Source organism: Anabrus simplex, unplaced genomic scaffold (assembly GCF_040414725.1).
Source record: "Anabrus simplex isolate iqAnaSimp1 unplaced genomic scaffold, ASM4041472v1 ctg00000124.1, whole genome shotgun sequence".
Taxonomy (NCBI): domain Eukaryota; kingdom Metazoa; phylum Arthropoda; class Insecta; order Orthoptera; family Tettigoniidae; genus Anabrus; species Anabrus simplex.
Window position 1 is genome coordinate 62,719 of NW_027130073.1, and position 24,354 is coordinate 87,072.

Consider the following 24,354-nt stretch of genomic DNA (forward strand, 5'->3'; position numbering starts at 1 on the left):
CTGGCGGGTCAGTGCAACAGTCTTGACATCCTGTGAAAACAAGAAGGCACGTGTTTGTGCAGCAACATGTAGTCACGCAATTGTCCTGCTGAAATAGGGCGTCTGGGGTGTAGTGCAGAAAGGGTACGGCTACAGGTTACAGGATGTCATTCACGTAGGTCAAACTGTTCACAGTGCCCTGGACACGCACCAACTGTGATTTGTGGTTGTACCCAATAGCACCCCACACCATAAGGCCTTGAGTTGGTGCTGCATGTCTTGTGCAAATGTAGTCAATGTGATGCCTCTCTCCCTGTCAGCGGTGAACCAAAATGCAGCCATCATTTTCAAACAAACAGAACCTAGATTCATCCAAAAACACTATCTGCTGCCATTCCTGTCCCCAGTGACGTCGTTCCATGCACTATTGCAGTCTAGCATGTTCATCCACATTAGTCAAAGGTAGTGGAGAAGTGGACGACGCACAGGTAAGCCAGACCATAATAAACGGCGACCAACTGTCACTCCTGATAGTGTACGATGTTTTGCGCTGTTCCACTGTTGCGCCAGAGCCGAGGATGACGCAGATCCATCCTGCAATGCCATTCGAATGAGGTGTCAATCTTCTCCGTGGGTGGTCTGGGTGGTGCGACCAGACCCATCTTGTCATGTTCTACGGTCTTCTGTGAACCATTCTGTACACACCCGTTACACTTCAGACACACTTCGTCTCACATGAACAGCATGTTTCCCAGATGGATGCATCACATTCTCTCATGCCAATAATGTGCCCTCGTTCAAACTCACTCATTTGATGGTACGGTTCTCGCATACGTTTGCGAGGAATCGCGCAGGTCTGCTCAAGTAAGACTGATCCATTACCTTCGGTTGATAGCAACGAGAGCCACAGGCACATTTTACCAGCTGGTGCTGCGCAGAGATATCAATGTGGACCTTGAACCTTTGAGCCGACATGGTCTAAATGCTAATCATTGCTTCAGAACATACTAATGAACATGTCCTGTGAATACGAACTTCCTATCTCTAGTCTTCAAGGTGTTCTGGTTTTTATAATCATAAATGTACCTGTATATGTAACCATGTTAAGGTGATGACACAAAAGAAGGCACTCACTGTGATCAGCCAATCAATGCAGTAATTAAAACTTAGAGGACTTTTCCTTTTGTGATTGCCCTGTGTTCGCACCTGTAGTTACCTTTACCTTAAGTTCCTGTATTTACCACTTCCCATGTTAAGAATGAAGGTCTTTCAAGATGGCCCCTCAGTGAATGTTTGATGCAGCTGGGTGATCAAGCCTGGATACTATAGACGAAGTAACCTTTTTTAGCATCCAAAAATAAATATTTAGTTCATTCTTATTAGTACAAAAACCTGCAGTGTGTTTCTTATCACAAAGTACACAGGCGGATTTCAGTGATTTATTACACCCTCCTCCTTACTGAAACCTATATCCTATTGTACCTTGGAACACAGAACATCTTACACCATAGAACACATTCCATGGTTCATGTTTCTTGCTATTTCCTGCTATTGCATAAAAAAATTTCATTGTAAAGCCCGTATTGTCTTTCGTATACTTTTTCAAAAGGTGTAGTCGATCAAACCAGCCTTCGGGCTGAATACACAACATACACATACAGTCAAAGGTTCCACCTTTACAATATTAAAATACTTTTTATTTTTTAATAAACAATTAACACATATTGGTACATGTTTCTCCTATCTTGTAGACATCATCAGCCGAATAAGTGTGAGAGTAAGTACAACAGACAAGGATAAAAACACAGAAATGATTCAGATTACCAAATACATGAGTTAAAATTCATGTTGAATTTCTTTTTGGTGTGTAGAGAATGTTCTGGAACACAAATATTTCGTTCTGTTAAAATGAAGATAAAAGTATTAAACACATGTGATAGTTCAATAAAACATGGTAATTGAGCTCTTCTTGTTGGCGTGATGAAGTATTAAAATATGTTTCAGTTTACTGAATACGTCAATAATGTTAAATTTTTTTGTTTGGATAATGTTCTGGAGCACAAATGTTTGATTCTAATAAAGTGAAGACAAAGATTTTATTTTATTGGAACTATCACATGTGTTTAATATCTTTGGCTTCATTTTAACAGAACCAAATATTTGTGCTCCAGAACATTCTCCAAACAAAAATTTAAAATGAATTTTAACTGACGTATTTGGTAATTAGAATCATTTTTCTGGGTTTTTTTTGCTAGGGGTTTTACGTTGCACCGACACAGATAGGTCTTATGGCGACGATGGGATAGGAAAGGCCTAGGAGTTGGAAGGAAGTGGCCGTGGCCTTAATTAAGGTACAGCCCCAGCATTTGCCTGGTGTGAAAATGGGAAACCACGGAAAACCATCTTCAGGGCTGCCGATAGTGGGATTCAAACCTACTATCTCCCGGATGCAAGCTCACAGCCGCGCGCCTCTACGCGCACGGCCAACTCGCCCGGTCAAATCATTTTGATGTGTTTTGTCCTTGTCTATTGTACTTATTCTAACAATTATTCGACCGATGATTTCTATGAGATAGATGAAACATGTACTGACATTTGTTAATTGATAATTAAATGGTAAAAAATATTTTAGTATTGTAAAAGTGGAACCTTTGACTGTACCTTTTGAAAAAGTATCTCCTGCTATTTTCTCTCCAGTGGGTTATGTCTTAAAGAAAGGAGTCAAAGCAGCTCTGGCTCCTCTAGAAGCCAACATTTCTAACAGAAAAGATTGCAAACATTCAATTTCACTTCTCCGTGAAGGCATCCATCAGCTGTCTGTCATAACCCAAGAACAGACAGCCGAAAAGTATGTTATTTTTGGAGATTGAAGAAAATTGATTGTGGAAGTACATCGCATAACTGAACTACTGTTTGACCAGGAAAGGGGTGTTAGGAAACTGGTTACAAGTATCCCTGTACCAGCAAAGAAAGTACTCCGTTATGGTAAAAAAGGAAGAAATAGCCGAAGAGGAATGGATGAGGAGATTCATGAAGTATCGTCCTGACCTGTCGGTAAGAACCCTCAGATCTACATGTTAAAGCAGGGCAACTATTTTTGTACTGTTCATTGAATTTGTGACTGCAAAAACCAGAATTATCTGCTCTCCAAACACCAGGAAAAACACTACCGTAGCTCCAAAAGGAATAAGGCAGACTGGGGTTCCCAATAAGGAACTACTCCCAGTTATGGAGAAAAAAAAAAAAAAAAAGAAATAGCTGAAGAGGAACAGATGAGGAGATTCATGAAGCATCGTCCTCACCTGTCTGTAAGAACCCTCAGATCTAAAAGTTAAAGCAGGGCAACTATTTTTGTATTGTTTGTTGTCTTTCAGTACCGTACTACCTGTACGAATTTGTGACAGTAAAATCCAGAATTATCTGCTCTCCGAACAGCAGGAAAAACAGTACTGTAGCTCCAAAAGGAATAAGGCAGACTGGGGTGCAACATTTATCAGACTTGGCAGACTTGTCACAATTATTGCAGCAATCAGAGTGACTGGGATCCATAATCCTCCATAGTTTGAGTTTTCTTGAGTTTATTTTTCATGTAGAATATTCTCTGGTACAATGCCTGTCTTGATTACTGCTGCTATTCCCTTAGGATGGCCAAACAAGATAACCCCCCTACAGTTTTTGAGGAATGTTATTGAAATTGTAAAGCTCCCCAAAGGAGAACGTGTTCTGTTGTTGATAGACTGTCTCTTTTTCTTAGCTTGTCATCATCCAGGACAAAGCTTTGATGTCTATGAAATGGGGGAAATTATGGGGAAAGTCTTATCTTGTACACTGATTCCTAAGAAAATTATGAATGTTTTCCAAATTTAAATTAATTTCAAGTACTTTTTAACAGCTATTTCTTGTTTGCATTACCTGTGTTTCAAAGTATATGATCATGTTTTACCATGGAATACTGGACACCTCACTATAAATCACCTTTTAAACCCATAAAATAATTGTTAATGAAAAATAGACACAGGAAGCTATAAAACATACCTTAAAGTCCGCATTTATGGTATTTAAAGAGCTACTACTGAAAATTAAAGAAAAAAATAAATATCACAAATATTTCAGGGTGGTACTCTAGAAGCTGTCATGTTCCTTCTATTGCTGTGGTACTTACCTATATTTCATTTTAACTGCAACAGGTTGGTCTGTAAAAAAGACAAACAAGTAATTAAATGATTATTCTACAGTTAATACATTTTTAATTATTTTAATCTCTTACATAGCCAATCTTTTGACCTTCAATCTAGTTTTAGGTTATTTTGTTCAAAACATGAGTGAGATAATGAGAAAGGTCTGAATGAACCATTAACTGGAACACGGCAATAAAACACATTTTTTGTATTTCTATGTTAATAGATTATACCATATTTCACTGCATAATCGTCGCATCATTTCTTTTCAATTCAGATTTTAAAATTTTATTGCATCATCGCATGTTCAAATTTTGTTCCTCAAGCCACTTAAACTGTAAATGCAATGTAGCTTGTACATGAAAGCTCAATTTAAACATGTATAGGGTATATGGGGAGTTCAGCAACAAAGTCACGTTTGTGAAATGTCGGTAAAACTTTTGCCAAATACATCAGATTACAAGTAAGAACTCTCATTATTGTTCTGTATTGAAGATGACATTAGGCATAGGATTCCAAGGATAATTTAATAAAAACCACCTATTCAATACTTTCCACATTTAATGTGGTTTGAATCTACATGAATTTATGTAGACTTATTAGGTCAGGTACATGTTTTATCCATTATTTTGGGCATCTTCAGCCTGTAGACAACCTTTAGTCAAGGTTTGGGACCTTTTTTAACCAATATATACAAACCAATATAAACAATATATCGTCGCTGCCGGGACAAAACCTCCTATGTGAAATAATTTTAGCTTAGAACTTAGGGCGTTAAGGTTCTGTCATCTAAGGTGCAATTTCGTGTGCATATTGTCAAGGCATTCTCGCTCTTCACAATGTATGTGCTGAGGGTCAGTATATCTCCAAAACATATTATCACATAGGAGGTTTTGTCCTGGCAACGATGATATACAAACATTAATGATCTCTTAAGACTAATATGCCAGGATAATAATTTAAAAAATGTGAACTGAACATAACTGTGGGTAACATAAGTTAATGGTGTTTTAACACATTAAAATGTTTTTGTCAGTCCTATTCTATCTAATTTGAAAATATGTCCAAAATTAAATAGATCTTCTTTCTCTATCATAAGTCTTGGGTAAAGAGGATATTACATACCGGGGTTCATTTGACCCCTGTACCATATCATGTTCTTGACGTACCGTAACTGATGTCAGGATGTGTTGTCAACAACAAGTGGAGATTTTTGAACTGCATGTTAATTGTAGGCTGATCAAGATTGAAAATATAAATTTAAATTAACTGTGTTTTAACTTGGCAGTTCTATTCTATTTAACTTAAAAATATGTTCAAAAGTAAAATGGATCTTCTTATCATAAGTCTTGAGAAAGGAGGATATTGATTCTTCTTCTTCTTCTTCTTCTTCTTCTTCTCTCAGTGCCTATCCGTTTCGGATGCTGGCGATCATGATGGCTATTTTTGTCTTGTTTGTGCCAGCGGGGAACAGTTCAACTGATGACATATTGCACCAGCCTCTAAGATTGTCAAGCCAAGATATTCTTCTTCTTCCAGGACCTCTTTTGCTGTTGATTTTCCCCTGGAGTATTTTTTGGAGTAGGTTGTATCTATCTGTGTTGCGCATTATATGACCCAGACACTGCAGCTTTCGGCATTTCACTATCTTGATCAACTGAGGTGTTGTGTTCATCCTTCTCATTACTTCCAAGTTTGTAATTCTCTGGGTCCAAGATATTCTCAGGATCCGCCTATAAAGCCATGTTTCAAAGGCCTCCAGCTTCTTCTCTGTGTTTTTATTTAAGGTCCATTTCTCTACACCATATAAAAGAACAGAAAATACATAACAGTGCAGAAGTCTGATTTTATTCCCTAAAGTTAGATTGTGGCTTTTAAACACATTACTCATTTTCTGGAACACACTTCTTGCTTTTCCAATGCGTACCTTGACTTCTTGTGAGCAATCCCAGTCTTCATTTATTATGGTTCCAAGATATGAATATTGTTTAACCCTTTCTATATTCTTTTGATTTATAACCAAGTTTATTCCGGAAATATTGATACTGGGGCTTATTTGACCCACATATTTCATTTTCATGTTCTTGACGTAACTAATATTGAAATGTGTTGTCAAACACTAGTGGAGATTTAAAACCAATTGTTGTAAATAGACTGGTCAAGAAGGTTGTTATGAATGAAACTGTAAGCATCTTGACTTCGGATCTTATGTAACGTCAAGGAATTGTCAAGAGTACAATATTAAGCTGTTTCTTAGTTTTAGGCTGCTGCTTAATTGAGAAGGAACATCCTAAACACTTGATACAGTCTTGTATGAATAAATTCCCATTGATGTGTTGCTTGGACTTTGGGAGGGATCTTAACATTATCTGTAATGAAGTAAAAAAGAAATTTTAAATTAAGAATTAAGAGCACGCGTTGTGACAAAATGTATTAAACTAACTCCTCATAACTGTAAAATTACTTATTTGTTCAATGCATACTAGATGGACCTGTCTGTTCCGGCAGCACCTGTCTTAACAACATTTCTACTCCTGGTGTTGTATTGGTGCGGTAATGGAGGGGCGGGGCATGGAGGGAGAGTGAGGGTAGGCTGGTCTATGGGCGTATGTGTTATTGCTGGAGGGGAGTTTCTAGAAGCGACATGGGCGGGCTTAACTTTTGGCATAGTGGACGAAGCATTTGAGTGTAGAGATTTAAAAAATTGAGGGATTTCACTTTGATTTGAATTCAAAATATGAATTAATCTAGGTATTAATTCATACAAAGGATTTTTAATTTTGTTGACATCGTTAAGATTTTTATTTTTATTGTAGGTTGGGTCCAAAAAGATGTGTAGATTTTCCAGTTCGTTCATTAATTTCCCTTTACCTATGCTTCTAATGATGGTAAGATTTTTCTCTATGGATGTAAAGTGATGGCCCGTTTCTCTCATATGTTGGCTCATCGCTGAGTACTTGTTGTGTTTTTGAGCATTATAATGTACCAAATATCTTTAAAGGTTGTCTACAGGCTGAAGATGCCCAAAATAATGGGTGAAACATGTACCTGACCTAATAAGTCTACATAAATTCATGTAGATTCAAACCACATTAAACGTGGAAAGTATTGAATAGGTGGTTTTTATTAAATTATCCTTGAAATCCTATGCCTAAATACATCAGAATCGACAATACAGAGACTACTTCAGAGGAGCCGGAGTCCACCATGCTGATCAGCTGTGATCACATAACGTCAGACGAAGCAGCCGCTCCAGTTTAGTTGTGATGTCCCATCGCCTCCGCCGCACAGTTCAGACTGACGCTCCTCCTCGGGACGCCCCGCCTTTATAGAAGGTCCGGGTGCGTGTGTAAATAATTTAGCACTTCCCGAGAAGGAGCGTCAGCCGGGTTGGCTGCGGAGGAGATGGCGCACCACGAGAGGGACACACCCCTCTCTGTTGCTTCCTTTATTAACATTACAAACAATACAAGTATGTACATTGTGTTGTGAAGTACAGGTCCTCTACCTGTCCTCAAGGACCATAGAGCAATAGCATTATCAGTGTACACTGTGATGTTGTCGTGTCCCGGTGGAAGGTCCCGAAGAGCCCATAGTGCTGCCGTGACTGCTGCTGCCGTCTCTGCCGTGTGGATGGGTGGCGGGCGATGAAAGGCCTGTGCCCAGCCTTGGTTATACTCTGGAGCCACCGCAGCGATGGACCATGGGGTGGCGTCGGAGTATATCGTAAGCGGCCACTGGTGAAGTCCAATCTGACGGGGGGTCGCGATGAATTCCGGTGTGAGGAGGCGCTTGATCCAGAATGGTTCCCCCGATAGCGCATGCTTTGTTATAAAGTATGGCCATCCCATCACATAAGCCAACCAGGCCAAATATCCAGCGATTTGTTGGTGTCCGGTCTCAACCGCGTCCCTAATCAAGTTGATGAGTTTAAGAGTCCTCTCTTGGGTTGCATGGTGTAGAGATAACTGCTGGCCTGCTATATCCACTGTGACCCCGAGATATGAGAGTATGGGCTGAGGTTCGAGGATAGATTTTTGTCTATTGATGGTCACACCCACGACCACCATGAGGTAAAGGATGATTTCTTCTGGCATGGTAGGTGTCCATTGCATCCCGTAGATCAACCAATCATCGAGGTACACTATCACTCGTACTGGAAACTCACTTTCTAACAGTTCGGCGACCGCCTGGCCCCACCGTTGCATGATGGATGGGGCTAGGGCGTGCCCCATAGGTAGGCGGGTCCATGTATAGCTTTTGCCCGCGTAGCGGATTCCCCAAGAGTGTTGAGTGCGAGGTCGGATAGGTATGTGGTAAAAGCCACTACGGAGGTCGATCTTCATAGCAGTGGCCTCTGGTGGGATCTTCTGTAGTGCTTGTGCTGGTCCCTGAAGACTGAATGTTGGTTTCCGGATGTACTCTGTCCGCATGCTGAGGTCGTAGATGAGGCGGGCGGTGCCGTCATCCTTGGCCACCAGGAAGAGAGGAAACGCGGAGGTGGGCTCTGCTTCGGTGATAATCTTATGTTGTAGCAGATCGTGTATGATCAAGGTCATCAATGGAGATACCTTGGTTTTACGAAAGACAGTCGGTGCATGCTGTGGACGTGGGAGGTGAACTCCTTCTGACATGATGCGCGTTGCGTAATCGCCCAGAGGGGTTGGGAGATAGGGGATGGGGTTAGCTGCCGGAACCGCAACGGAAATATATTCCGTGGACACTGGCCGGGGTGGTAGAAGCACGGGCCGCAATGGATCGTGAGTTTGATGTGTTCTAGGCATTGGACGTATGAAGCTACCGTAGTCAACGAAGTCCTCGTTGCCGTCGTCTGTTTCCTCCTCCTGGTCGTCGGGGGTGCTGCCGGCACCGTCTTCGCCTTCTGGCGATCCTGACCGCTCGGGGCTGCCCGAGCGGGAGCCTGGACCGGAGCTGTGGTCCGACATGATGTCCCACGACGCCGACCTCTGCCGAAGCTCCTGTATAGGGTACATGGAAGCTAACGGTGTGGTGTCTGCTGTAGTCCAATCCAGTTTGTCCAAATCTTCTGGGTTGTAGGTTGCCCAAAACTCCGCAAGCGATGTTTCGAGCGTCTTCGTCGGCTGGAAAGGTGTCCAGGCTCCTTGGGTAGGCGTATATGACCGCTCCATACCCGAGGTTGGTACGAACTCCGACACTCGTACCCCTCTCCGTCGCCAACGATGTGTAGGTCTGAATCGGTATACCATCTCGGTTAGTTGTGATGTCCCATCGCCTCCGCCGCACAGTTCAGACGCTTTTAGTTGGCTCCGCCTCCTGTCCCAGCTTTGCGACTGATCCAGCGCTCCTTCCCCCTCGCCTTTTATAGCCGATTGGCCTGGCGCGTGTAAGGGAAAGAAGCACTGGCGCAGCCGCACTGGGGAAAGAGGCTGTCGAGCCGTGAAACCCCTGAAGTGTGGTTTCACCGTGCTATTTTATTTAATATAATACAGTAGATAGGCAACATAATACTCAGATATATATAAATTTGAATACAAGAAAGGACCATAAAAACACTGCTAAAAGAAATAGTCCAAGAAACATGCACATATATACACTTTCCTTCACGGGACCCTGCTTTGCCCGGCTGATTTCCGAGGGCTGCACCTGCTGGGTGGCCTTCCTCTGACATTCCTGCGTCGCCGCTTGGGAAGCATGGGTAGTGGATTCTCCCGGTCGCTGGAAGTCAGTGAAGGTAGTGGACTCCTCCGCACTCAGGGGAATGAGAGTGGAGGAGAAGCAACCGTTGCCTTGTCTACTGTTGAGGTGCTGCTGCCACTGTGGCAGCTGCTGTCCCTCGACCTCTTCCGCCGCGGCCCCTCCCCCTTGTTGCTGGGGCGCGACTGACCGGTAGCCTCGGAAGAGGCTGGAATTGGAAGCCTTGTGGGAGCAAGGCCACCTCATCTCCGGTGGCCTGGTCGAGCTGTATGGCTGCTTGCCATCCTCTTGAGAGGGCGATATACAGGAGGTTTGCCCTGTTGAAAGCATATTTGCGTTGTGCGTGGTCCAGATGCTCCCATGCTAAGATGAGCCACAGTGTGGTGGTGGCATCATGGTGGTCGCGTCCTGCTGGTATTCCGGGTAGAAGAGCTTCCAGCGCAGTCGCGATTTGGTAGACTCTGTAGTCCGGCGGGACTTCCAATCCCTTCGAGTAGTTGTGGGGACGTAGGCTGCAAAAATTGAGGTCGCCAGCTTCCGACGTCCCTCCGCCATCGTCGGATTCCTCACCTTCTGCTAAAAAATGCTGCGTTAAGACGTTCATATTCACTGCGAGCTGGTTGACTATTGCAGAAAGCTGCTCTAAGGTCTGAGGCGCCGGTGGCTGTTGAGGTGGAGGTTGCTCTGGCTGTTGCGGCTGTTGTTGTGGCGCTGGCTGTTGTCCGTCCGCCATGGCAGGGTTTCTTCTGATGAGCAGAGGTGTTACCGTGAGTTGAGATGGTATCCCTGTTGATGAGGAGGCTGCTGTGGTTCTGTCTTTGGAGATCTGTCGCTTCTTTATAACTTTGTTGGACAATGTCGTCTGTCGTGATGGACCGGCAGACATTCTCCGATGATACGTGCTGGGTTGGTGCGTGGGTATGCCCGACGTTCCGCACCTGACTCTTGTTTAGTTGGCTCCGCCTCCTGTCCTAGCTTTGCGACTCTTAATATGTTGCTATGTAAATTACAGTCAAAAAATCAATCACTACTGTTCTGCATTTAGGGCAGTCGCCCAGGTGACAGATTCCTTATCAGTAGTTTTCCAAGCCTTTTCTTAAATGACTGCAAAGAAATTGGAAATTTATTGAACATCTCCCTTGGTAAGTTATTCCAATCTCTAACTCCCCTTCCTATAAACCAATATTTGCCCCAATTCGTCCTCTTGAATTCCAAACCTTATCTTCATATTGTGATCTTTCCTACTTTTAAAGACAGCACTCAAACTTACTCATCTACTGATGTCACTCCACACCATCTCTCCACTAACAGCTTGGAATAAACCACTTTTGTCGGAAATCACCCAGAACAAATAGAGCTGCTTTCTTTTGGATTTTTTCCAGTTCTTGATACAAGTAATCCTGTTGAGGGTCCCATACTCTGGAACCATACTCCAGTTGGGGTCTTACCAGACACCTGGGTGTTAATATAAGGAAAGATTCATTGGGGTAATCACATAAGAATTATTGTAAATAAAGGGTACATATCTCTGCACATGGTTATGAGGATATTTAGGGATTGTAGTAAGGATGTAAATGAGAGGCCATATAAGTGTCTGGTGGAATCTGGCTCCTCTGAAGTAGTCTCTGTATTGTCGATTCTGATGTATTTAGGCATAGGATTTCAAGGATAATTTAATAAAAACCACCTATTCAATACTTTCCACGTTTAATGTGGTTTGAATCTACATGAATTTATGTAGACTTATTAGGTCAGGTACATGTTTCACCCATTATTTTGGGCATCTTCAGCCTGTAGACAACCTTTAGAGATATTTGGTACATTATAATGGTCAAAAACACAACAAGTACTCAGCAATGAGCCAACATATGAGAGAAACGGGCCGTCACTTTACATCCACAGAGAAAGATCTTACCATCATTAGAAGCATAGGTAAAGGGAAATTAATGAACGAACTGGAAAATCTACACATCTTTCTGGACCCAACCTACAATAAAAATAAAAATCTTAACGATGTCAACAAAATTAAAAATCCTTTGTATGAATTAATACCTAGATTAATTCATATTTTGAATTCAAATCAAAGTGAAATCCCTCAATTTTTTAAATCTCTATACTCAAATGCTTCGTCCACTATGCCAAAAGTTAAGCCTGCCCATGTCGCTTCTAGAAACTCCCCTCCAGCAATAGCACATACGCCCATAGACCAGCCTACCCTCACTCTCCCTCCATGCCCCGCCCCTCCATTACCGCACCAATACAACACCAGGAGTAGAAATGTTGTTAAGACAGGTGCTGCCGGAACAGACAGGTCCATCTAGTATGAATTGAACAAGTAAGTAATTTTACAGTTATGAGGTGTTAGTTTAATACATTTTGTCACAACGCGTGCTCTTAATTCTTAATTTAAAATTTTTTTTTACTTCATTACAGATAATGTTAAGATCCCTCCCAAAGACCAAGCAACACATCAATGGGAATTATATTCATACAAGACTGTATCAAGTGTCTAGGATGATCCTTCTCAATTAAGCAGCAGCCTAAAACTAAGAAACAGTTTAATACTGTACTCTTGACAATTCCTTGATGTTACATGAGATCCGAAGTCAAGATGCTTACAGTTTCATTCACAACAACGTTCAATGAACAGCAGCTTAAGAAGCTTAAACAGAAGTGAACAACTCAGCGTAATAATGCTACACACTTCTCTACATTTTAAAAAGGCTGTAATGACTCCACAGATCTCAGTGAGATCCAACACATCCATGATCGTCTTCAAGATTTTAGAGAATTTAGTACACCACCTCCATTACTCTACACCCCAACAGCAGCTACTCTTCACGTTACTATGGGAACAGAAAAATTTAAGACTAAAAGAAAGGCGACAGCAACCCCCTTTTGTGCCTTTTGCAAAAAGTACAGGCCTCTGGGCCCAAGAACATAAAGAAACAGCTAACCTTCACGAAAGAATAGACAAGCTAAAAAACTTTCCAAAATGTTTTCTCTGCCTAAATAGAGGACACAACTTCTGCCAGTGCTACAAGAAAGGAAAAGTTTCTTGTGCAAAATGTAAGCAACTTCATCACATATCAGTCTGTAATGCAAACTCTCAACCCACATCTGTCAGTAAAATAGAAGTTACCACATCAAATTATTCCTTTCTTCGAACTGTTCGTGTTTGGATTAAAGGTCCCACAGCAATATCCTTGGTGATAGCTCTTCAACTACGCGTGACGGGTAGTTGCGAACTTGCAGTGATATCCTTCGAAGCAACATCGAGCAGTAACACTCACGGACTTCGAAAGACAGAATAACTATTCCTCTCACCCAAGTGCCCCTCAGGATTTCCAGAATCCTGACATTCACAGATCCACAAATTGACGACGAAGAACCACCTATTGAAATACAAATCGGCGCGGACCATTATTGGAAAATTGTAAAACTGAACAGCCGATGTCAATCACGCCTTCCCTTGTATCGCTAACTACAGTCTTCGGTTGGGTCCTGACGGGAGACCAGTCTGGCACTTCAGTCAGTCAGTTTACAAAGGAAATTTAATATGTCCTCCTATTCAATACATATCATGTGAAGATTCTGGGATCTGAAAACAATTGACATTCATGAAAGACAGGACGCTGGACGACACGGATGCTGCTATCCCTCGCTAATTTCACAAGACCCACTGGATCCAAGACAGAAGAAGAGTTGTATCATTTCCAAGAAAAAAGACATCATCTTGTCTGATAACCAGTGAACAGGAGAGAAAAGATTTCAGACTGTTGAGAGATGAATGGATCAGGATGCAGACTTCAAAGCTATGTACCACACGCATATGTCGAACTACAGAATGAAAGAACCATTGGAAATAGTTCCGATGCATGAGATTCCTGGAAACATCTTCTAATTACCACATCATGCTGTGAAGAAACAGAAGCGAGGTATATAAAATGGAGGATCTTGTCCAATACCTCTTCTCATGGAGGAGGCCAACCAGCATTAACCCTTTGAGTGCCGTCTGAAATTGCTTAGTACAGTGCTAAAAGTGCCAGGCCAAGTTTCCTAAATATGCAGAGGTTTGAATAAGTGTTCATAATTTTTTAACTACTGAAGTTATACATCAAAGAAAGGACAATAAGTTCCACCTTTTCAATACTATATATTGTGTGAAAGTTTTACATTACAGTTAAAACATCACAACTTTTATACATTCGGTACCGGTTTCGACAGATTCCCTGTCATCATCAGCCGAGAATAATTAAACAAAGACAAGTATAGATCATGATTCTTATGGTGTGATTACAATAGTGGATTAAAAATATACATTATATGATTAAAATAGTATATATGTATATATACACAAATAAAAGGTAAGTAAAATGGGAATGGTCATTATTCTATGAGGTGTACACCTTAATATTTCTGATTAAATGGTTAATTTGTTTAAAGAAATATTGTTCTTGTAATATATAATTAGGGCCTATAGTGAAATTTGATTGTAGGCTTAATTCTGTAATATTTTACTTTTTGACCAGTCAATTCATTGAAGTTATGTAGCCATGTTTGACACATTAAAAAAGTAAACAAACATTTAGTCGAATGGTGTTCCACATAAAATATGTACAATAAAATTCGATTGGAGCTTCAACTTGGACTTAAGAATGGAAGAATTATATTAATGTTCCATGCAAGCAGAAATAAATGAGTTAATTTTTTTTCACTATGTATTGATGTTGATAGTTAGAATGTCCGTTGAACAGTTCAATATGTCGATTTGTATTCTGGAATGGTTCACATTATTTTGAGAAATAGTAACTGAGGTTCTTGCTAAGGTGGTACTTGAAGATCTTGTGTTGTAAGTTGTGGATACATGAATGATTTAGAAAGATCCTGATCCAAGTCGGAACCTATAAGAAATAAAATACTATTTGAAGTTATAAGAAAATCGGAAGGAGTAAAAATTCGCGAAATATTAGCGAAATGAAGGACTCACCTCAGGTGCCAAGTTGGTAGTGGATGTATCGGAGTGGAACTAACAGGCTGAATGTGAAGAGACGGACCTCAGAAGGAAGCGAGGAGGGGCGGAGTTACTGAGCGAGGGGAAGAGGGAGCGCGGTGGAGGCGGGGCTATAATCGGGTGGGCGCGGACGGCGGTAGGGGTAATATGCAAGCGTATTATGGATTGTTTTGAAGATAGATCGATTTTTGGGGATTTTAAGATTGTTCAATATTTTGATAAACGTATCAAATAAAATCGTAGGTTTGTCGGATAAATCATTGAGATTAAAATTTGAATTATGGTACTGATCAAGTGAGATGTAAAATTGTTCCGTGAGATCAAGTATAGGACCTTTATTTATTATTTCAATGATGTCTATATCGTGGTCTATGCCATAAAATTTGTGTTTATAGTCGTGTATATGTTGGCCTACTGCGGAGAATTTTCTGTATTTAATTGCATTTACGTGTTCTGTATATCTAATTTTGAACGATCTACCGGTCTGTCCGAGGTAGGTACTGAGGCAGTCGTTACAATGAAATCTATAGACACCTGACTTTTCAAAGGGGTTGGAAGGGTTGATTGAGTTAGAGTTGTGTAGAATGTCTAGGTTTCTATTATTAGTTCTGAAGGAAATGTTAATATTCTGCTTCTTAAATATATTTGTAATATTATGGATATTGCGGTTATAGGTAAAAGTTGAAAAAGTTTTTGATTTAGTAGTTTGTTTAATTAAGTTCGATTTTGGGCGATGTCTAAATTTGCTGATTATATTTTCTATAAAATTCTTATTGTAGCCATTATGAAATGCGATATTGCGTATAGTGTTTAATTCTTTATTAAGGTCTGATTTTGACATAGGAATATTGAATGCTCTGTGTACTAGGCTATTGTAGGTAGCCCGTTTATGATTAGGGGGATGAGTAGAGTCCTGTTGTATTGTCGTAGCAGTATGTGTGGGTTTTCTATAAACTTTATATTTAAAGGAAGATGGGAGTCTAGTGATAGTGAGATCTAGAAAATTGATGGTATTGTTGACTTCGGATTCTAGTGTAAATTTAATGTCTGTGTCGATAGTGTTAAGATGTGTTAGAGTGGTAGCTGCGTCTATAGTGCGTTGGTCCATAATAATAAATACATCATTGATGTACCTGGACCAGAGATGTATGTTATTAAATGTGGCTTTATTGTCTATTTTTGCATGTTCTAAAAAATCTAGATATATTTCTGATAAAATGCCGGAGGCTGGTGAGCCCATGGCTAGGCCGTCCTGCTTGTATATTATTTTATCGAATGTAAAGTAGTTGTTATTGATTAAAAGCTTCAAGATAGACATAAAGTCAGCTATTTCAAGTTGACTAAGTTGGCTATGGTTGTGTAGATTTTGAGGGATAATATGAAGGAGTTTTTCTGGTTTAATACTAGTGTACATATTAGTAACGTCAAACGAGTGTAAAGAGTGATATGGTTGAAGTGTAAAGTCATCTAGTTGTTTAATAAGTTGAAGTGTATTCTTTATAGATTTCTTGGACTGAAAGGTGTAGTGTTTTGTGAGGAATTGTTGAGTGAATTGTGCTGCTTTGTACAAAGGACTAGGTCTATAGTTTACAATAGGGCGTATTGGGACATTAGTCTTATGTATTTTAGGTTGTGCTTTGACAGTGGGAAGTCCTGGGTTCATATGAATTAGTTTACTTTTTTCACTGTCGGTTAAGAGAAAGGATGTATTTTTAAGTGTCTGTTTTAACTGCCGTTGGATGGCTTGTGTTGGATCTTTGTTAATTATTGTAAAAGTGCTGTCTGTGAAAAAATCTTTAGTTTTGGATATGTATTCTGTTTGGTTCATTATTACAGTGGTGTTTCCTTTATCTGCCTTCGTAACGATGGTATGATTGTCTTTTATTTTGTTTTTAAGTTGAATGATCTTATTTCTATCTTCAAGTTGTGATTTGGTGATATTCAGGGTTGGTGATATAAAAGTTTTCTTTAATTGTTTATTAGCTTCGTATCTGAGTTCATCTTGTATGTCGTAAGGCATCTTTTTTATCGCTGCTTCTGTTTCTATTATTAGTTTTTTAGCAACATTTGATGGGTTGTAATTAGGCCAGTTATGTTTAGGGCCCTTTGATAAAATAGCGATCTCTTCGTCATCGAATGTTGCATTAGATAAGTTGATGAATGGGGGATGAAATTCGGTTATGGGGTGACTGGCAGTGTCTAGGCTGATCGGGTTATTAGATGGTTTGTTGGTTGTGGGAGATTTGTTAAGGAGAGTTTGAAACTTGTTATTTAAAGTGGACTGTTTTTGAATAAGTAAAGTGGATAGCTTACTGTAGACTTTCTCTTGGAAAATATTCCATTGTGAGTCTGATAACAACGTAGCAACTTCGAGGTGAGTTTCATATAATCGGTTATTTAAGAGTGATTTTTTCTTATGTAGAAATTTTAATTCATTTTTGAGCCATAATTTGTTAGTTTTATGGTAGACTTTATGTTGATGTGGCAAAACGTGTCTCTTGTTGTTGTTCTTTAGAAAATTAGGAGTTAAATTATGAGCAATGCATTTCTTAATAAAGTCTATGTCTTTGATTAATTTTCCTATTTTAATTCTCAGGCTCATATAATAATGAGCTTTACTTTTTGCCTGGTTGGCTCTATCATGAAGTTAGTCACATGAATACTTTTTGGAAGGTGCTCAACATTCCAGGGGCTGCCTGGCCGAGGCGGTAAAGGCGTGTTCGGTCGCCTCGAAGGACGTGGGTTCGAATTCCCGTCAGGAAATCGTAAAATTTAAGAAACGAGATTTCCACATCCGGAGGTGCATATGGCCCTGAGGTTCAGTCAGCCTACACCAAAAATGAGTACCAGGTTAATTCCTGGGGGCAAAGGCTGCCGGGCGTAGAGCTAACCACTCTATCCCATCACGTGCCGAGGTTAACAATGGTGGAAGCCTTTACCTTCCACTCCTCCAAGGGCTTTCATGGCCTGTACGGAGGTAACTTTGCTTTGCTTTTGCTCAACATTCCATTTTCCCACTTAGCATTCCAAAATTTTAAATATAATTGATAACGAGTATGTGAAAAAATCTATAACTTTCAAACTTTTTTCTGATTTTTTTTCAGTTTGAGAGCCAAAAAATGGTACTAAATATGATGTTTCAGTCTTATACTCAAATTGAAAATACAGAATAGTTAATAATTGACAGAAATGCAACATTTCATCCATCTGACTGTGTTCTTTTAGAATTGGCAAATCAATTAGCAAAGTACTACATTGCATGAAAAAACACTATGAAAAAAAAGACAACTTACTAACCACAAGAAGAGGATGAAACAAACCACAATAACACTGCTTAGGATCCTCTACTTCTATGAAAGGCATTGTAAACTGAGGTAGATTATCCTTAGCTACCTTCATTTCCTTCCAGTCATCAATGTTTTCGTCATTACTATCACTGGAGTTATGACCATTTTCCTGATATTATGTTCCAGAGTCACTGTCATGTTCACTATTATCAAACTCACTTTCACTTTTTTTCACAGTTCGAGAAAACTTCCCCTTCCTCTGAGGATTCACTAAAACAGCGCTAAGTTCTTGTTCTTCAAGCCGAGCACGTTTACTGCTGGACGCCGCCATGTTGTATGTCAGCTGTCACTCACTCCAAAGAAAATTTAATATTTCAAATCAAAATAACTACCGACTCTTCCAAGTGGCCAAATGAGGAAGCTAGAAGACCCTGCTATTGAGAAAGCATGATGTTAGTGCCATCCAGTGATTATAGAAGGAACTATGTCAAGTTAAACGAAGTGTTGATTATATCAACGCCGGCACCTCTTGCATGATTTCCAAGCGTTGATATTATCAACGTTGGCACTCAAGGAGTTAAAATGATGCCCTACAGATGGGACCAAATCTGCTTCCTGAAATTCTAGCAATGTTGCTGTGTTTTTCAATGCATCAAAGTGTCATTGTCTGCGATGGAAGTCAAGCATTTCTACAGCTATCCTGTGACAGGTTAAAAAAAAAAAACAATAACATGTATTGTATTTGTATGGTGGACTTCTTGAAGCCAGTCGTTTTGAAATGTGACTATTATTAATATTACTAAATTGTAATGGGTTGTTATCATTATAGTGGGGTGATATTTTTATAACATTATGAAACTTTCGTGACTTGGACTTTCGGAACAGGGGGTGTCCACCTTGGTCGATTCTAGAAGGATGTTCTAGTTGTGTACTAGTGTTGTAAGATGAAAGGTTCTCGATAAATACTTCCATTGGAGAAAATAAAAGGGGTTTTGAATGGTGAATCTGGGTGGCGAGAGGTAAGCTCCTGCAGCCTGATTGGTTACCTGTTATCAGACTGCAGCCAACTTCGTCCTCCTTGAGAGAGCAAGCAAATACTTGACAGCTTTTTGCTTTTCGCCAGTCTAGCTAGCAGACACACTTCGGCGATCGTCCCACCCGGGAGGGTCTGCCTCGGGGTAAGCACTGTTGGTTTCATTTCTACCTTAATTTAAATTCATTGTTTCTCACAGGAGTTTACCCCTAGTTGCCCTGACTCGCCACTCAATTATTAAGATGCCTTAGCTTTTCAGCTGGCCCTGACTGTTTGATTTTGGAGGCAATTCCCATTTTTTGTTGGTTTTGTGAACAGTGTAATTAATAGATAAATTTCATTTCCTTCAGGGTTTGCTTCCCGTACCTTTGTGTCACTTGATGTACATTAGTTCTTTTCTCTGCTGCACACCAGAAGTGCTTTTGGTGTGGGAGTAAGTTAAACTAGCCTCTGTATCAAGTTTTATCATTTCTGATTTCCCTCTTGTTCCATTATGTAGTGTGATTATCCAAAAGCACCATAAACTTTCACTTAATATTGTACATTTTTTTAAATTGTGGTTCCTATTACCTTTAATTGTCGTATTCTGGAACTTGCATTATGTTAATGTATCTCTTTCTTTTAGCCTCTGTCTTAAGGGAAAAGCCCTTGGTAAATTACATCTAAACTCATTCGTTTCGGGGTATGATAACCTGATCTTATTGGATTGTTAAAATTTTCTTGTAACGTTAATTTTGGAAAAAATATCTACAGATCAAGATATCACTGTTTGTTTTTTTTAATCCGCAACGCACATCTCCCCATGGAATTGGTAGAGTTCCCACGCCTGATCCACATCCTTCTTTTTAGTTATCAAGTTGATCAAACTGATGTTCATTTGTTTATTTCTCGGTGGAGTTTCATCTGGTGTGCTGGCTCCTGTCCAAATTCCATGTAACGGTTACATGTCCCTAGAAGAAAATGAAAGGGACCTTACAAGATTTCTGTGATACCGGGTCCAAAGTATCACTGATGGCATGTATCAGATAACTAGAGACGTCGTGACGTATCGCTTCACACGATTACTGTTTGGACTTACCTACAGCCCATAACTAGTTACACTGCATAACTTGGCCGCCGCCATCTACTATGAACTCACAGGCCTACTTTGAAGCATCAAACTTCCATTGTCGAAAAAATGGTTTACAAATTCAGAGTCACTGAGAGCCTTCTGGAGAACAGAAGGTTAAGAGGTGAAATTGAAAACACAAGTTCTTGGTGTTAACTGGAATGCAGAACCAGACTACCTCTTCACAACTCTCGACATTATGACCGCCGAACTACTTGACCAGCCAGCAACTAAACGCCACCTTCTGCAAGTTACTGCCAGAATTTATGACCCACTAGGCCTGCTTTCCAAAATCCTGATCGCTGGCAAGATCCTCTTTCAAGACACTTTATGCAAGGGGCTGCAATGGAATGAAATCCTCCCAATTGTTCTTAGCCAGAGGTGGCAAGCTTGGACATCTAATCTGCCGTATTTGTCTTCCATCTGGATTCCAAAATGGATTGGTATATTTAAAATTAACGACGATTTATCCATTCATATGCTCTGTGATGCTTCCAAAAGGGAATATGGTGCTGTACTGTACGTTCGGATAACTACCAAAAACACTTCCTCCATCATGCTGGTTTGCAATAAAAACTGATTTTCAACCATGAAGAAAGTAACATTTCCCAGAATGGAATTGCTTGCAGCCTTGCTTGGATCCCATCTCCTTCACTACTTTTGCCAAGAGAATGGAGCTGAGTCCTCTTGTGCCATTTCATGGAGTGACTCAACCATCACATTAGGATGGATCCGCAACAATCCAAACCGCTGGAAGAATTTTATCTGCAATCGCATGACAGAGATTCTGACACATACCATGTCCAGTCAGTGGAGACACTGCTACAGAATCAACAATCCTGCTGACTGCCTCTCCAGAGGAATTACAGCCCAAGATCTAGCTTCAAGGGATTCATGGTGGCAAGGACCTTCCTGGCTTGCCGAACATCCAAACTCCTGGCTCCATGACATCGCTGTCCTGGACATAATCCTGCCAGAGGAAAAGAAGACATCTGAAGTCCTAGCAATCATGGCCCCAGAACCATTGCTCCTTAGTTCATACTGGAAGTACCGCATGGGTCCTTTGTTTTGTTGCTTGTATGAAGAAGAAATAAAAGGGCAGCAGAAATTATTTAACTGCCAAAGATATTGAAAATGCCAGGGTGTACTGGATATGTCAGGTTCAATAGGAATGCTTTACAGGAATCTATTAAAAAAACTAATTGAAATAGTTTATGTTGGGTCCACCTTGTCAATACACTTTTAACCCATTCCAGTCTGGGCCTTAATATCCCTAACAAACGTTCTGGACTGGGCATTTTGAAGGATATTTGATACATTACATCTCTGTACATGTAGGAGATATTTGCACGATTCTTTTTTCTTTATGCTTGTTTGAGCATCTAGTTTTGAAAAACGCTGTTTGTATTATGTCAATTATCACTTGAGATTTTAAAATTGTTTATATATTATACCATGCTTTGCGAATGGAAAAATGGTCTGACGGATAACTAAGTAAGTACAGTTTTCTGAAATACTGTTATATGTACCCTATTTTGCTAATATAAAATGTGCATTGCAATTAAAAAACAACAACAATAATGAGTAAGATATAAAAATATTTTTCTATAATAATAATAATAATAATAATAATAATAATAATAATAATAATAATAATAATTACAATAATGAAAATGTAAGCTCTTATGACATTTTATTTTAATTGACAAATTTTGTCAAAAGTTACTCAAATGTAAAAATATTGTTCCATTTACCACTTCTGAGAAAGAGAAAATACAGTCTTCTAAACAGACAACTTTACTAATATGTAGACAATCTTACGTATTCACGCAAATTTGAAACATGCGCTAGGCCGTAATACGAACTCCAATCATAATGAAATGTAAGAAGTTGTTTCGAATTCACATGTCAATAATATGTTCATTTGTGCATAAACTTATAATATATCATAAAATATCGAAAATATCACTTTCGTCAAGCACATGTTTGCCGCAGGAAGCCATGTCTTAGAGCTCACTGAGTAACATCATCTACTGATGCATGTTGATCGAAAATATCGTAAATTCTCTGACTTAGACATATAATACTGCCATCTGCTTAAAATGCTCTCGTAACTAATACATGAAGAAACACGATTTAACCACCAGAATCCGTGCACAGCTCATTCTTGATTCTTAGTGAATTGTCAAACCTTACTATGGGCTATGCCCGCAGCGCGGCCTGAGAGTAATTTCGGCCGCTGCTCGCAGTTAGACCGGAAAGAGTTAATGACTGAAAATTATTGATTCCATCAGATATACTTCAGGAACAATGTGCATTCCCTTCAATCAGTGAAGTCAAATCAAGGAATTAAAAAACTATATAATTTGTTTAACCCAAAAAATTTATTTTTTACAAGCTGCTTTACATTGCACCGACATAGATACGTCTTATGGTGATGATGGGATAGGAAATGGCTGGGAGTGGAAAGGAAGCAGCCGTGGCCTTAAGGTATAGCCCCAGCATTTGTCTGGTGTGAAAATGGGGAAACAACGGAAAACCATCTTCAGGGCTGTCGACAGAGTTTGAACCCACTATCTCCCGAATACTGGATACTGGCTGCACTTAAGCAACTGCCGCTATCGAGCTTGGTATCCAACAATTTAAATGCACCATATCAATGAATAAACAAAGTAGTGAAATATTATGAAAATTGTGACCTGTGTTTGAAAAGCAATCAAGAAAGAATGGAGAAATTTATTTGTGTTCAAAAACTTATTGTAATATATATATATATATATATATATATATATTTATTTATTTAATTCAGAGACATCAAGAGAGACATTAAGTTTCAATCTAGGAAGAATGTAAAATTTTATTTGTACTTATGTTTGTTTGATATTGAACAAATTGTGTATTTAGTAATACGGTGAAACCGTGTGCTGTACCTAACTTTTGTGACAGGGTGTATGGACAGGTGGCATTTCTAGGAGTAATTTTCTTGTCGTTTTCTGTCCTTTGCTGGCTCATCAGAAGAATGTTCCTCAAACAGCCTTCTGATAGGTCAGAATAACGACCTCGCCTATTAGTGAAAATTATGTCTGAACTGTTGTGAGCTTCCCTGATTGGCTTTATGCGTGTTTCTCAATTTCCAGCCTTTGGCTCCTTGGTGGGAGCAGGGCTCTTGTCCGCCTCTTTGGTTTTTTGAACGGCCTAGCAGCCGGATGCACTTCGGGTGTCGTCCCGTCAGCGGGCTCCAGCCACTTCAGGGTAAGCGTGTGTCCTTCTCTCGAACCTGGAGTTTACCTTAGACCTTGGCATTCGCCACCTTTCTTTGTAATGCAATAGCTCTACAGCTAGGCATATCATTTTGATTCTGGAGGCAATTCCCTTTACTTTAAATTAACATATTTGGTTGTTTACATGTAAAACTAATTTCCCTCCGGGATTGCCTCCCGTAATTCCGTTCCGATTTAAGGCACGCGAGTTGGAGCTATGCATCTTTCACTGAAACGTTTTAGGAAAGGCAGCAACTCCAAAGGCCTCTGCATTAAGTTTTCAATTCTGTTTCTTTTTTAATTTAAATTTTCCTTGTAAATCAAATTGTAAAGTTGATTTCATTATCTTTAATGTAACCTTAAAAGATTCACGTCTGTAATTAGGGTACTGCTGGTTATATTTCATCATGCACTTTCATGAAGAGTTTTGTGTTTTCTGTTTAAATACGCCTTTAAAGTAAAGAAAGGTAAAAATGTTTTTAGTAACTGATGTGCAGTAGCACAGATTCCTGTAATGTTAAACTTGTACTTTCTGAAAAGTCATGGATACGAACCTCGTGATTCATTTACATTATTCTTTGTTACACCCTTATTGCCCATGTTAATTTTGTTTTAATTTGCTGTTCTGTTTCCATGTTAAGACTTTATTTAATTTGTCAGTAGATAGGGGCTGAAGGGTAACCGTGTTCACGTATCTTTCCCTACAATGTCAAGTAATACTCCATCCTCTTAGGAATCCCAGTCCGCTTTCCCACATCCTTGACTAGTTGTCATGTTGGTAATCCTGTTTGTTTTATATCTAGCAACGTGTGTTTCCAA

At 39.8% G+C, this 24,354-nt stretch overlaps 1 long non-coding RNA gene across 6 annotated transcripts in view; it reads right to left on the reverse strand.

Moving 5' to 3' along the window:
- The window catches only part of LOC137503445 (uncharacterized), a 282,266-nt gene that overhangs the window by 51,343 nt on the left and 206,569 nt on the right, over positions 1-24,354 (reverse strand). For all 6 annotated transcript variants that reach the window (XR_011019127.1, XR_011019128.1, XR_011019131.1 and 3 more), the window contains one exon: positions 4,142-4,172. This is a non-coding gene — a long non-coding RNA (uncharacterized lncRNA). The remainder of the gene's footprint in view (positions 1-4,141; positions 4,173-24,354) is intronic.